Source organism: Phragmites australis, chromosome 2 (assembly GCF_958298935.1).
Source record: "Phragmites australis chromosome 2, lpPhrAust1.1, whole genome shotgun sequence".
In the NCBI taxonomy this organism is placed as follows: Eukaryota; Viridiplantae; Streptophyta; class Magnoliopsida; order Poales; family Poaceae; genus Phragmites; species Phragmites australis.
Window position 1 is genome coordinate 35,540,979 of NC_084922.1, and position 15,514 is coordinate 35,556,492.

At 40.0% G+C, this 15,514-nt stretch overlaps 1 pseudogene; it reads left to right on the forward strand.

The window, feature by feature from the left end:
• Window positions 1–2,575: 2,575 nt before the first annotated feature.
• LOC133906217 (PH, RCC1 and FYVE domains-containing protein 1-like) lies at window positions 2,576–7,755 on the forward strand (annotated as a pseudogene).
• Window positions 7,756–15,514: the final 7,759 nt, after the last annotated feature.

Sequence of the window (15,514 nt, forward strand, 5' to 3'; positions counted from 1 at the left end):
AATCCAGCTAGAACTAGAAGCACTTAGCAAAATAATACAACAATCATCATGTAAAGACACATAATAGAACTATGATCATTTTATCGTGGATGAAAAATATGCCAGCACATATGAATAATAGATAAATAGAACTATTAGTACCATACAGTCCATTCTACAATTATCATATCAATATATAGTATATACTAACACACATGATAAAATCATAACTCATAGAACTATGATCAGTACTAACTCTTTATCAGTACACATAACACGATACTATAATTCAGTACTTAAACACTTTAGCTTTAGGACAACACAAAATAACAGCCACATAGGAACAAAATAACAAATCATACAGGTTTAGAATATCATTGCAAATGATGGCTAGAAAGTATAGCAAATAAAATAGTGGAAACATAGGACAAAGACAAGGCCGAAAATTATGATAATGTTTGCCTTCCAAGTAAAAGATTAAAAAACCCACACTTTGAACTTTATTACAATATGTTATCTCTACTAACATAAAAATACCTCCACAACATTAAAAACCACAAGATAGACAGAACTACAAAGCTTGCCACAGAAACTTCACAACTGCAGTGAAGTAAAGGTACTAACAGAGAACAAAAAGCAAGACAGTAACTTAAGCATGCAAGTGAATTTACTCAGTGGTAATTAACTTCATATCCTTTCATATTGACATACATCTTGATGATCACATGTTAGACAGAAATGCTTGTATAGCAAAAGTTTGCTATGACGACGAGATGAGTGGGGTAAAGCACTAAAGCATTGTTCACCATGTCCCAAAAGGCTAATTTTAATCAAATTAATCAAGGAAACTATTCTGGAGCTAGTTGGATTCTACATCAAATTGAGTAATGTATATGACACTAAAACATTATTAGGGTAAAATGTCACTCAAAAACAATAAAGTAACAAAATGACAAGAATTCCTTTAGTTCTACCCTTGTCCACTCTAGTTCATCAACTAAAAGAAGATAATATTTTTATCCTCTCTAAAAACCCAGTCTGCTTTCTCCCTTCAAACAAAAAATCGTCTCATGTTTCCCCAATTTCCACACGTGTTCGATATTCCTCCCCTTCCGATCACACATCATCCCCTCTTGGCCGCTGGCCAATCCTATCGTCATCTTGCAATCCAACTATGAACTATCCAAGCAGAGTAGACACAGGAGGCGTGGAGTACTTGATTTGTACCGGTTGCTGATGAAGAGTCTATCATGATAATGACATTAGCAACGGATTGGGATGCACCAGCCTTCACGCTCACGGTGGCCTCGACATCGGTGGTGGAAGCGCGCCCTTCCCTTCATGCGTGGCGACGGTGTGGGAGCCAATGCTTGGTTGTCGCTCTAGTTCCATATTATGTGTTGGTGCTGTCGAAGTCTTGAAGAGGCAGCAAGCGGGCACCGATAACGGTTGACGGAGAGGTGGCGCCGTCTTTGGGATGTGGGAGATGAGATTGGAATTTTTTGGATGGACTCGAGGCTTCCCTAAACCCTAAACTTAAAGGACTCGGTGCTGAGGGCTGATCCGCTGGAGGCTGGGGCAGCGTGGGCACTCAGATCTGAGCTGAGTGGCCTGGGCTCTTGGGCTGAGCCGATGATCAAGCTAACGAGCAGCTCGTGAGCCAGTCCAGCCTCGCCTCGTTAGGCCACCGGCTTCTTGGAGCCGAGCCCAAGCTTGCTTGTGAGCCTCGAGCTTTATTTACAGTCCTACCTGCGAAACACACTGGACTAAGGAAGAGAAGGAAAAAGGGAAATTTTCATTAGGTCATATGAATGTATAGTTTATCTAAATCGTTCATTTATGTTGATATTTCTATTGGAGAGATATGTAAAAAATTATAAGGTAAATAAGAAAATTGATGGATAAATAAGTATTAATGTGTGAGATAAACGGGTCTGGTCGAGAAGACTGGCGCTGGAAGATTTGTTTCCGCACGGCGTTGGTTTGGAGCCGACCGGTTCTCTCTCTCCCCTTCCATTCCTGCTCCTGCGTTCTCCCTTTGCCTCCTCTCCTCCTCCGCCTAAGAAGCCGCTATTCTCGTCTCCACCAGAGGGATCAACCTCGCTTCACACTATCGATCGCCGGACGTGAGCTCTTTCGACGGAGCTCCGCCCCAACATTTATTGGGTGAGCCTTGACCGATCCAAAATTTCCCTGGTTTAATCGTCGAGCCATCTTCCTGCGACACTCCGTCCATGTCTTGACCATGGTTCGATTGGGTTAGATGTGAATTTGTGTGTTCTGGCCTTACAGATGCCTAATGTAGTAGCGGAATGTATAGGGTTCATGGTACGCGCGGATCTTATGAATCCATCCATTATAGGGGGAATTTCAATATTATCTCATCGTTGCATTATGTATTGTCACCTTTTGGTACAATTTTTTATTTTGTTATTGACAAATGCATTTTACGTCAACTTCAATGTCTGAAAAGTTGAAAAACCATTCATGTGATCCATTGACAATGATGCCTCAAAAGTTTCACATCTTTTTTTTTTCTTGTTGCAGTTTTGGATGAAAAGAGTCGACAATAGGATGTTGACTTGTAGTTGTTTAGATGATACCAGATGAAAATGTACAATTATAGATATTACTGCAATTTCCTTAATTTGATTTGTTTAATTGTAGATGTGTCAAAATTTTGTTAACCGTGATACTTACAGCCGTGTTTCATTTTATGAAGGCTCTTATTACTCTAAATAAAGGTAGCAAGCTTATCAAGTATAGCCGGAAAGGGAAGCCCAAGATCCGTGTTTTTCAGACTTTCTAGTGTAAGTTCATAAGCACGTTCCTTATCTTATTCTCAGATTGAATTATCTGAGAAGTTCTGAATGAAACAAGGTCAGGGATAAACAGTAAAAGTATGAACTACTTGAAAGCAATGATGCGCTATACTTGGAATGCTATAAGATTATCTTGTCTGTTTAGGGATGAGTTGATTGTTGATTTTTGTGGCTTTTACTCCTGAGTCAATGCATGTTCAAAATTTTGAATGCATCTCTTGCAATATAGATAAGAAGAGCCTTCCCACAAGTAGGCCCTGGTGTTCATTATTTATTAGATTTTTTAGCTGTAACATCTGATTACCAATATATTTAAGGGAATATTTATACTAGAGTCATATGCACGTGCTAATTGTCTGACATAGGAGATACTGTGTTTGATACTGTTTCTTTAATATTTCTTGCTGCAGGACGAAACAACATTAATTTGGTATTCTCACAAAAAGGAAAAGTTCCTCAGACTGTCTTCTGTCTCTAAAGTTATTCCTGGACAGAGAACTGTTAGTTTGCTATCATCTGAGTTAAATATCAAGATTTTCCTTGTTAGCATAGCCCTAACAACAGAAGATGTGATAAAGAAGAGTTTGCAAAGTGCAGTAGACATAAATATTAAAAATTAGCTGACATTTTTCTTTGGGAACATGAACATGTAAATCTCAGTCAAACTGTGCCCCTTACATGTTTAACTCTTGATCAGGCTGTTTTTAGGAGGTTTTTACGCCCTGAGAAGGACTATCTGTCATTTTCCCTCATATACAAGAACGGCCAACGTTCGCTTGATCTGGTAAAGATAAATTAGCGAGCTTCTAACCATTAACTGATGCTAAATGCTTTGCATCTGGATTTATTCATAGACTAAAGCTAGGATAGAATGATATAATGAGGGCAATTGAAGCAAGAATTTCTGTTTATTCTGTAGGTTTGCAAGGATCAAGCTGAAGTTGAAGTGTGGTTTTCAGCACTTGAGGGGTTAATAAGTTCATGCTGTAAAAATTCTCTAATTGATGAGCACAAGGATAAAGTATCATTTTCCGATGTGAGTTTGTGTTCCTAAATCATAAGAAGTTCTACGCGTGGTTCAATTTTGCTATGTCAACATGAAAGTTCTTATACTAAGTGAGAATATATCAAGAAGGCAGGACTGAATTTATGTGTCATTCACTACAAGATCTTCAAGATTTCCCAAGTGTTTTTTTTTCCGAATGGCCAACGGTTATTGTCCTTGTATATAATTTTTTTCTCAAGTAGCCAAGGACTTTCTAGTTTAATTTGGACATTTCTTGAGGGTGAAAACGAATTAGCAACAAAAATTCACCAACCAATAATTCCCAACAATAGATCATCGTCGGCCATTTACTAAATAACACTCACGAATTGTCCAAATTAGCTTGAAAACCCTCTGCCATTTGAAGAAATTTCTAAAGAAGGATAATAACCGTCGGCCATTCCAAAAAAGGTACTTCGGAAATCTTGGAGGTCATGTAGTGATTAGGGCATGTACTATGTGAGATGCTTGGGCAAATCATTAAGCACTTGCATAAAAACTCTTCTCTCCAGTGTAAATGGGTTCTTAAATAGGTTCAACTATCTTGTCAGCACACCTTAAGCACCTAAAGAGAACTTAAATACCTCCTCCTCCCTATAAGCACCCATCTCATCTGATGTGGCAAAAATGACCGGTTTTCTTATGTAACACCCTCTATAAGCACCCCATTGTATTTTTATGCCCTTACAAATGTACTTAGTGTACACGTACTGTATTATTTCCTATCTACACATAGAGATGATTTTTATTGAAAGAAAACAACACATGCATGTTCGAAGCTTAAAAGTTTCAAGATGATAGCCAGCTCTATTTTATTCATTGGATTTTCTTGTGAAAGATGAGTATCCACTTCGATCTTTCCACCATGTAGCTATCCACCCTAACCCTCCTTTTGTGTGCTGAAGACTCATAAGTCTCTTTATTTGATTACGAAATGCAGTATATTATGATCTTTTTTTTTGCTTTCCAGGAAGTATCATATCATCCAGATAGTCATTCATATGATTCAACACTAGATATTGCTTCAAGTATTTCACGTAGTTTTAACATAGCTGGTTACTGCGGATCTAATTCTTCTAGTTTCAGAAGATCAGATGTGGGATCTGATCGTGCAAATATGATAAGTACAAGTGGTGCAAATAGTAGCCGACTTAGTGTTCCAGTGCCCCTAGTTCTTCCAGTCAGGGTTCTGGAACAGATGACATAGAGTCCCTTGGTGATGTTTATGTATGGGGTGAAGTATGGACTGATGTGGTCCCATCAGATGGACACACAAGCTCGTCATGCTCAAAAATAGATGTTTTTATTCCTAAACCTTTAGAATCAGATGTTGTCTTAGATGTTAATCAGATAGTATATGGTTCAAGGCATGTTGCTCTTACTACCAGGCAAGGAGAGGTGTTTACATGGGGAAAGGAATTTGGTGGGCGCCTTGGTCATGGAACTGATGCAGATATTAGTCGTCCCAAGCTTGTTGAATCAATATCAGTGGCTATAGTTGATTTTATTTCATGTGGGGAGTTCCATACTTGTGCAATATCTGCTTCTGGTGATCTATTCAATTGGGGAGATGGTTCTTACAATGCTGGATTGCTTGGATAGGACACTGGATCTAGCCATTGGTTTCCAAAACGTGTCTCAGGGCCCTTGGAGGGGCTTCAAGTACTATCTGTTGCATGTGGCTCATGGCATTCAGCTTTGACCACATCAAGTGGAAAACTTTACCCATTTGGTGATGGAACATTTGGTGTTCTTGGGCATGGGACCCGTGAAAGTGTCGCATACCCAAAAGAACTAGAAGCCTTGAATGGATTTAAAACGGTCAAAGTTGCATGTGGAATCTGGCATTCTGCAGCAATTGTGGAGGCTACTGGCCAGACAGGCATGAATGTGGTGTCTAAGAAGCTGTATACCTGGGGTGACGGAGATAAGAATAGTCTAGGCCATGAGAGCAAAGAAGCTAGGCTGGTTCCTACCTGTGTTCAAGCTCTTGTTGACCACAATTTCCATCAGCTGGCCTGTGGGCAAAATATGACCGTTGCCCTTGCTACATCTGGTCATGTCTATACCATGGGTAGTTCTGACAATGGTCAACTTGGGAATCCAAAATCTGATGGTAAATAGCCATGCTTAGTGAAAGATAGATTGGAAGAGATCTCATGTGGAGCTTCCCATGTTGCGGTTCTAATGTCAAGAAGTGAAGTATACACATGGGGGATGGGAGCCAATGGAAGACTTGGTCATGGCGATCTCAATAACAGAAGGACACCAACTCTTGTTGAAGCACTTAAAGATCGGCATGTCAAAAGTATATCATGTGGTTCAAACTTCACAACATGTATTTGCATACATAAGTGGGTATCAGGTGTAGACCAGTCAGTCTACACAGGCTGTAGGCAAGCATTTGGTTTCACGAGAAAGAGGCATAATTGCTACAACTGTGGGCTGGTACACTGCCATGCTTGTAGCTCAAGAAAAATGTTGAAGGCTGCTTTGGCACCAACTCCAGGCAAACCTCATCACGTGTGCGATTCATGTTTCCTGAAACTGAAGAGTGCAGATACCAGCAGCAACAATTCCAACAAAAGAAATGTTGTTTCTCGTCGCCCTACTGATGGCAGAGAAAAGTCAGAGAGGCCACAAACAAGGCCTTCCAGGCTTGTAGCAATGTCAACGGAGCTAGTCAAGTATATGGAGGTAAAATCAGCTAGGCGTGATACGAAAGAAGCAAACTCAATCATGAAGGCATCTCAAGCTTCATGTTTGCTTCATGTTTGTCACGGGGATGTCACCAGCTCTAGCTATGTCGCCTGCAATACCTGCATTTTCTTTAGCACCTATATTTCCATACACAAAGAAAACAAAATCACCTCCTCATGCTGCTACTATTCCACAGAGCTCTAAAACCGACATTGATAACTTGCAGAAACAAAAGTGTGAAGCCCAACATGAGCAGCTTCAGAAAGCAGATAAGAAAGCTAAAACAGTTGCCTCTATGGCATTTGAAGAATCCACCAGATGCAATGCTGTGGTGGAGTTTGTTCAATTTCTTGACCATGGGGTATTGTACGATTATTTTTTTTATAAGCTCGCGTTTCAGATCCTGGATATTATGGCTTTATGTGTTATGGAATTACTTTCTCTACTAAATGGACGTAGAAGTAAATATGATTCAGGTTTGGCAAATTATCTAAGAACGGTTTTATGTCATCGTATATATTCATATTAATCTACCGCTATTCTGCAGTTCAAGAGTATTGTATATAAACTGCCCAGTGATGCTGCCGACAGCATAAAAGCTTTACAAATTCAGGCACAGTCATTGTTGAGGGAACAATTAAGTCATCCATCGGAGCTCACGAATCCATTGTAACATCTTCACCTATCTAGTGGCGGAAGCAGAAGACATGATTTGGCTAGTCATAAGCCAAGAAGTGTAGGTTACTTGGTAATGTCTCAAGATGGCAGTTCCGCTAGTGGCTCAGCAATTTCCATCACAAGTGAATCCCCGTCCCATCGTGTCATGGAAAACCAAGCAAAGGCCCCGAATGATTTTGCCCCCAAGCATGGTACCCATGGAGAAGTGCAACTAATTGAGCAGTTTGAACCTGGCGTATATGTGACACTTATCCAGCTGAAGGATGGTACCAAAATATTCAAGCGGGTCCGATTCAGGTTCCTTTTTCCCCTTCAATGGAGTAAAAACAATATGAATTCTGAATTACTGTTGTTCTCCCTAAATCTCACTATCTACTGGAACTTCTCTGCTGGGATAGCAAGAGGAGATTTGTGGAGGATCAGGCTGAAGAATGGTGGAGGGAAAACCAAGAACGAGTCTTCAAGAAATACAGTCATCCAACTCATCAGGTTTCACAAACATCTTCTCACGAGGAAGAACATCATCCATGACCACCAAATTAGGTTCGTAGAGGTTACCTAAGATGCGTCACATGATGAGACACTACAAAATAGAATTTTGACAGGAAAATTTCTGGTCTCCGCTAGGAGATTGTTTGGAGAAAATACATCTGCTCCATGGTGCAGAAGGCACCTCTTGAGGAGTTTTATCGCTCAAGATAGGATAACACAGGACTTTCCATTGTTTTATTCTCTATTCTTTTGTGCCTTGTAGATTAATTTTTCTCTATTTCGATCTTTTATCATGGTCAAACAACCTTTGACCAATATTTTCGTGTTCAAAGCCACCTAATTCAGCATTGACCTATCTACTCTATGTAGCAAGTCCTGTTAAAATGGCCGAACTAGCTGTTGGCATTATGAATCTTCGGTTCGGATAATTAGATTTCACCATGCCTTCATGATATGATTCGACATAATATACTTTGGAACAACCTCGTATGATGCTAAGTAGCTCAACAGAACAAATAGGAATAAGGCTAAATGGTTGTATTTCTTAAAGACTCAACAAATAGGAACAAACTCTTGAAGGAATAAGACTCAAGAATCTCTTTGGAATCAGACCAAAAAGAGAGTAGATTTCACAAAACGGAACTTAGAGCCATATGTAACTATACACGCGGTTTTGTTCTATCTGTTACATAACACCATGTACATGGACGCATGTACCACAAAACACTAGATTTTAACCTCTACAATCACACACCGTCAGATGAGACAACATTGACATTGGTTGGACCTAATTATCAGTGAAACACTCATCTCCTTGTGGCACGGCTTCCTCCTGCGCGACCACCATCTCGTAGTGTGTGCTAGTTAAAAAAATCTGATTACTATCGGTTTCAAATTGGCATTATTACCGCTTTGTTAACCGGCAGAGATACATTTATCGCTGCATCGGCAATGATACTCGATCTCAAATTTTAATATTTTTAGAGCCAAAAAATCGATTTTTTTTTCACCGGGCCACCCTTAACTTCTCACGCAAAGCTTACTTACCATCCCATCTTGCAGTTGTAGCTGATGACTATGAGGTAATTTATTGTTTTGACTCTTCTTATCCAAATCTTTGGATGTTATTTGGGCATTTAGATGACTTCAAATAAAAAGGTTGTAACTATAAAGTTTTAGATCTTATTGCGAGCTATAATGTTCATATATATATTTTTCATCTAACTCGTATGAATATATTATAAATTTCTAAATATTTCACCACAAACATACAAACCAACACATGTTTTCCACAAGTTCATCACAAACCAACTTAAGCATCACATATATCATTTCACTATGTGATTATTACCATTAGAGTTCATTCTTTATCAAACATTTATTTTTGTATCATTTTATATTTTATCCAAGTTACGCCAACATAAAAGCAGGAGAAGAGTTTTGATAAGTGCATTTTATATGTACAAACATGTTAATCTTCTTTTCATATTTATGCATTGTATATATTATTATTTTACAGTGTTATCACTATTTTTACCCTTATTCATGTTGTTTAGGAGTGTTATGTACTCCCATGAGTGAACCAAAATGAAAAAAAATTGCTCTCGATAAGTTACATATGTCAAATTATTTGTGAGCCATATTTGGGTACCTTAACGACTTTGAATAAAAAAGTTTTCAACTACAAAATTATAGATCTCATTGAGAGCTATAATTTTCATATAAAGATTGTCTCCATACGACTGTTTGAAAAGTTATGAATTTTTGAAGATGGATTATCTTTCATTATCACTACAAGTTTATAACAAGAACAGGTAATGATATTCCCTCTAGTAAAAAAAATCTATTTTCACTATCGGTTTATGTCAAGAATTGGTAATAATAGTACTAGTACCGGTTCTTGACACGAGCTGGTAGCAATAAATGATTTCACTACTGGTTCTTTTCGGATAAACTTTTAGTACCGGTTGTTTACAAGAACCGATGTGATACACTACCACTGTTGTTCTAGCCAAACTGATAGTAATAGAGGGGAAGAAAGGTTGTTTCTGTAGTAGTGGTGCCTTCTCAGTCACGCGCGGTATGTTTAGGGAATTGGCTTTAGAGCCTAATATATCTATCTATTTATTTATTTTTGTTTTGACAATTGGCTTTAGAGCCTAATTTTTTTAAAGGCCCCGTTTGGATCCTAGGTTTTGTTTCTTTGTCAATTGAAGTGCTTTGAGAATGGTATGTTTCTTTGTCAATTATGTCGATAATTCGGTAAATTCTCAGTCCACTATCCAGCAGTCTAAGTACAAATGACCCGATCTAGGATACACACCTGTTCAGTGACCATCATACAAACCTATATCTCTACTATATAAAATACAAATTAGTTCTCGCGTCACTTCTTCCCCTACTCTTATCCTATCTAACAAAATCCCATAAAGTTCAAATATTTCACTCACTTTTACCATCTACCCTCGTTCTTCAACCTCATCGTCTCGTTACCGGCTGTGGATATGTGACCGATTTTACAAATAAAAATAAGTGAAGAAATTAGAAGAGAAATTAGTGGATAATATCCTTATTTTTTAAATCTCATCTGAAATCAAACTACAATATCGTTCCTGATGAATTCATTCGATGCTGCTCCAATGATGCATCCACATTTGAGTTTGTGTTTGATGTTACAGTGTCCAATACTTATATTTTCATTGCAATACATGGGGACTGAGCTAGTTAAGTTATAATGGTGCTTAGGGTCCATGGGCTCAGGGCGTGAGCGCGCCTCTCCGCCAACCCATGCACAATACGTGTCCCGCGGCTCGGTTACAAGCGTATGATCTCAGGCTGATGCCAATTTGGCTGTCCGTGTGCCCCCTTAGCCTTGTTGGTCGTGGAATTGGTGGCTCAAGAGCCATCCATGCGTCCCCCGTATTAGATCTAATTTCCTTTGATCAACATAAAAGCTAGCTCTAAGCTCAAACACATCACCATTAGCGGAAGCATGACAATTTACCTAACCCGAATGATACCATCTCGTTGTCGCTCCGTCAGTGTAGAGCCGCGATAGGATTTTGTTCTAGTAGCGTAGTGCCAGTTGTTGACCTAGAGCTTGTGGTCGATGTCACGGTAGCAGGCGTGAAGTAGATCATGATGTAGTTGAACATATTGGTGCAACAGTCATGGTGGTCACCGCCATGGTGATGTCAATCGGCGTGGATGATCTGGCGGTGGCGGCTTTCGCATCGTGGCAGCGTCCTTAATGATCAACTAGGTTAGAGATGCGGGGTAAGTGCTAGACCTCCAGTGAACTCATCAAAGCCAAACGTTGAACTCCCCTTTTCTTATTTATAGCGATTCACGAATACGGGACCATAACCATCAAGTCAGTTCCCCCTATCAAGGCGCATACATGAAGTCTAAGCTCCCCCTCTTTTCTCCGTTCAGTTGGGACATGTTAGAGACAGTCCAGATCATATCCAACACCCCGCGCTCGCTCTCGCCCACGAGGCCACAAGCCCACGGCTGCAGAGGGTTCGGCCTCACCCCGTCCTCCCATCCCTCCCTTCCCACAGCGTCACCACCTCCCATGCTGCTCCTTCCACCGGCAACGCCTCAGGAAGCCAGGGAGAAGGCTCCTCCAGGCTCCAGCCACCTCCACCGCGTCCGCCTCCACCCGCTATCACGGCTCCTGATCCTCGCCTCCTAGCCCCTCCCGCCCGATCTGCCATGGTCGTGCCTTAAAACTCCGCAGGCCTCAACAACGACGTCCTTGCCTCAAGCTGGGCCACCACCGGGACCAAACCTGACCACGAGAAGCCTTCATCGGTGCAAAGATGAGCCATGCGCGTGCATGCATGGTAGCTTGTGCCGACAAAGAATCTGTTGAAGGGGGAAACATGATGAATAGCACCGAGGTATCAGTGGGGTTCCATTTTTTTGTCCGGCGGCGAGATCCACCATCGCTGGCGACAGATTTACTGACTGCGGCGTGGGCTCCATGGAGGAGGAGAGAGAAACGGTAATGAGGGCACTGGCTAAGGAGAAGAGGACTTCTTGCCTCTTGTGGGCCTTTTTAGATTTTTTTTCAGCAAGCAAACAGTCCACCACCAAACCGGACATGGACCAAAATGAACATAAACAATACATCCCAGCCCACCCACCCACGCCCCTCTCAAAGCCCACGGCACACGACAGTCACCCCACCGGCAGAATTGTTGGCCTAACCAACATCCGTAGCACCCAACACACACCATGCAGTTGGATACTACATGGGTGCGGTGGAGCGCGTCTCTGTTCCTAGTCTATATATTACAAAGAATCGGGAGCCACTGCAAATACTATTTATATGGGTCTTGTGTATGTGTACATATAGGTATATGTATAAATATAGGAAAACTAGTATGTACTCCTGGGTGTATGTACTCCCACTTCTCATATAACACTTTTACACGTATGTTATACTTCTTTATCACTTTAAATATACTTCATTAGTAATTATAAGATACTACAATACAAATTCCACGAAAATTTTTATGAAATTCCATGATTTTTATCATAATTTGCGTATATACTTCTTTTATGTATAAAAAAGAGTATATAGCAAAAATGAAAGGCTAACATTGAATTTTTTTTCATACAACTCATATTGGAGTATCTTAGAATTAGTATTAGAGTATACTAAAAATGATAAAAGAGTATAAAGTGTTTGTTTAGGCGGTATATTGCATGTGGGAGTACATACTCCTAGGAGTATAAAATAGGTGTCCTATAAATATATATATATATATATATATATATATACACATACACATATATATAATATAATTTTTATCTTTAGAAAATTCTAAAAAATATCGAAATGAATATTAGTTATATTGATAAATCGACTGAAATAATCTAAAATATAAAGAAAAATATCTAAAACTCAAAAAATATGAAACACATTTTGTTAGGTTTGTATTATTGTCGTCTACGTATTAAAATTATGTACATGTATGATAGTACTACTGTTTTCTTTATAATTAAATGAATGTGTTAAATATAAATATTGAGATGTTCAAAACTAGTAAATCTATTTTTTTTTATTATGCTCTGTGAAAAAAAATACGTCGTAGGTGCACTAATCCAACTAGTGTATCTTAACCAGCCAAAGACCACGCAACTCGTTGACTTCAATTGACAAACTCCATGTACAAAAGTCACCCATGCACCCGAGAGCAAACACAAACGCCACAACTCGCAATGCCATGAGACTACTCACTATCCTCACCTTGTTCTCCCTCATAGCTTAGTCACCTCCTTGACTTCCTCCGCGCTTTCAACGAGTGGATGCCGGAGCATTCTATGGCGTGGCTACTCCATCATCGTGGAGGACGGTCCCAACCAAGTACGTGTCGGTGTCACCGGGTGGAAGCTACTCTTTTGGCTTCCACGAGGTGGCCACCAACGTGTACATGTTCAGCATCTAGTTCACCCGCTCGGGTGAGTCCATCACGGCGTAGATGCCCAACCACGACTGTAACATTTTAAAATTGTAGGTTGTAGTTTTTGAGATAATTAATCATTGTTAATATGAGACTATGAATTTAATTTTCGAGACATCGAGCTTCTTTAAAACTTTGGGAGTATAAGTTGGATTACTTTGCTTTACTTTTGGAATTCATTTGGTGTGTTCAATCTGTGGTGGTTGATTTGTTTAGTGTTAATGTATTTATGAGATTTTCTCTTTTTTTTTAATTTTTCTGTGCATAAAAATCATGTTTTATAGGTTTGGAATTTTGAGAAAAAATGGCTTAGCTAAAAGTTACAAAACTTTGACCAGGTACACTTTGCTGTTTGTAGTATTTTTTAGTAACTTTGGTAGAATTTTTGGAGCATATCTGAATAGGTTTAAAAAGTTAAAATTATCTTAGTCTTTACTATATAAAGCACGAATTGGTTAGCGCTTCACCCCTTCCCACTCTTACCTCACCCCTCGATAAAAAACCGTAGGAAAACTGATGTCTAATAAAAAGCCGAACTAACCTAAAAAAAATCACATGGTCTATCTCAACAACAGCCTGAAAAAAGACTGCTTCCATCCACCGCAACTAGCCTTGCATGGATCCGTCGTTCCGCTCAATCCTCCACGCCCCGCCTCTCATGTTCCCTATCACGTCCCAAAACACGTAATCAGTTAATTAAATATAATTATGCTTCATAGGTGTCATGCTTAATTTTGAGCCATTTTGTTCTGAAGCACTAAAACACTTCGTTTTGAGTCAATAGGATAAGGGAAAGAAATTCAGGAAAGGAAGAATTGAAACAAAAATATCTTGTCTCTCTAGCAAATAGGGCCCATATGGGTGGGCCAACCACCCCATCTCTCAATGGGGCAACAACCCGACCCACTTCCTCTCTTTCCTCTCAATCGGCCAAGAGCAAGGAGCTCTCCCTCCCTCTTTAGCTCTCTCTCTTTGTCCTCAGATTTCTCCCTCAAGAAGCAAAACCGAGGTATGTATGTGGTACCCACGAGATCAATAGATCCTAAGCTTCCCATCCATCCTATTCTTTTGTGTATTCCCGAAGGATTTGAGCCATTCTTGACTCATTTTGGTGTTTTTGGTTGAAAAACAAGGAGCACTAGCCTTCTTCCTCTTTCCCGAGTTTTTCCTCTGTTTCCTCCTTCAACTGATGATCACCAACCTCGACAAAGAACCTTGAGTAAGTCTCCTAGGCATCCATGGTGAGAATGCACATTTTGATTGGATAGATTTCAAGTTTATAGCTTTAGTTGTCAAGTTCCAACGCGTCTCGAGTTCTTGAGCATTGGAGCCAATTAGAGGATTTTGGATGAGTTTGAGCCAGAAAATCGTGTGATTGTGTTGGTAGATAAAGTCTAGAACCCATGAGTTAGTACCTTTGTACCTTTGAATTGGTGAGGCATGCAATCGAATCGATCAAAGTTTCCCTATGAAAAATACTCTCTGTAGCAACCCGGATGTTCCGAGTTCAACCCGAAAGTTCCGTAGCCCTGCAAAATCCCCATTGAATTATCCTCGGGAATCATGAGGATTTAGGGTGCAAATTGAGTCTATAACCTTTTGTATAGTGCATATGCAAGTTTATCTGGGGTAGATTAATACGTGAGTTGAATCGTCTAAGGAAAATCATCGCGAAGCTCAAGTATGCCCAACCTGGAGGTTCCGAGTTGGAACCCAGAAGTTCCGGATACCTCGAGTTAGGTTTAATAGAGCCCCCTTCGTTCGGAGCCTCACCCGGAAAATCTAACCACCAAGAAGTTCTGGGTATAGCTCGGAAGTTCTGAGATAAACAGAACAAAGCGAAACAGAGAGCCCTCACCCAGAAGCTAACCCGAATATTCCGGCCCAACCTAGAAGTTCCGACTTGACCCGGAACTTTTGAGTTATTTCAGAAATTGCTAATCGAGGACCCCTGTCTAGAGGTCAACTCAGAAGTTCCGAACCCGGAGGTTCTGAGTTAAACCTGAAACTTCTGAATTCTGTTTGAGTTTCAGAAGTTGTTTAGATTGCAAACTTCGTTATTCTTCCGCATGTCTTGCACATTTAACTTAATGTTATGCATTATGTAGCATATTTCATTACATCCTTTTCATGCTCATCATTGCATGCTTTCTTCTTTAGTGAATGAAGGATCGGAGTGTGATGCGGGTACGACCGAGGGTGGTCTAGAATTCTTTAAGTGATGCGCGGGTAGTATCAAGCAGACACCGGAGCAGCAAGGCAAGCATCTAAGTATACTCTACCTACTATTTTCGATCATGTGTTGTCTAATTTGATAAATTATG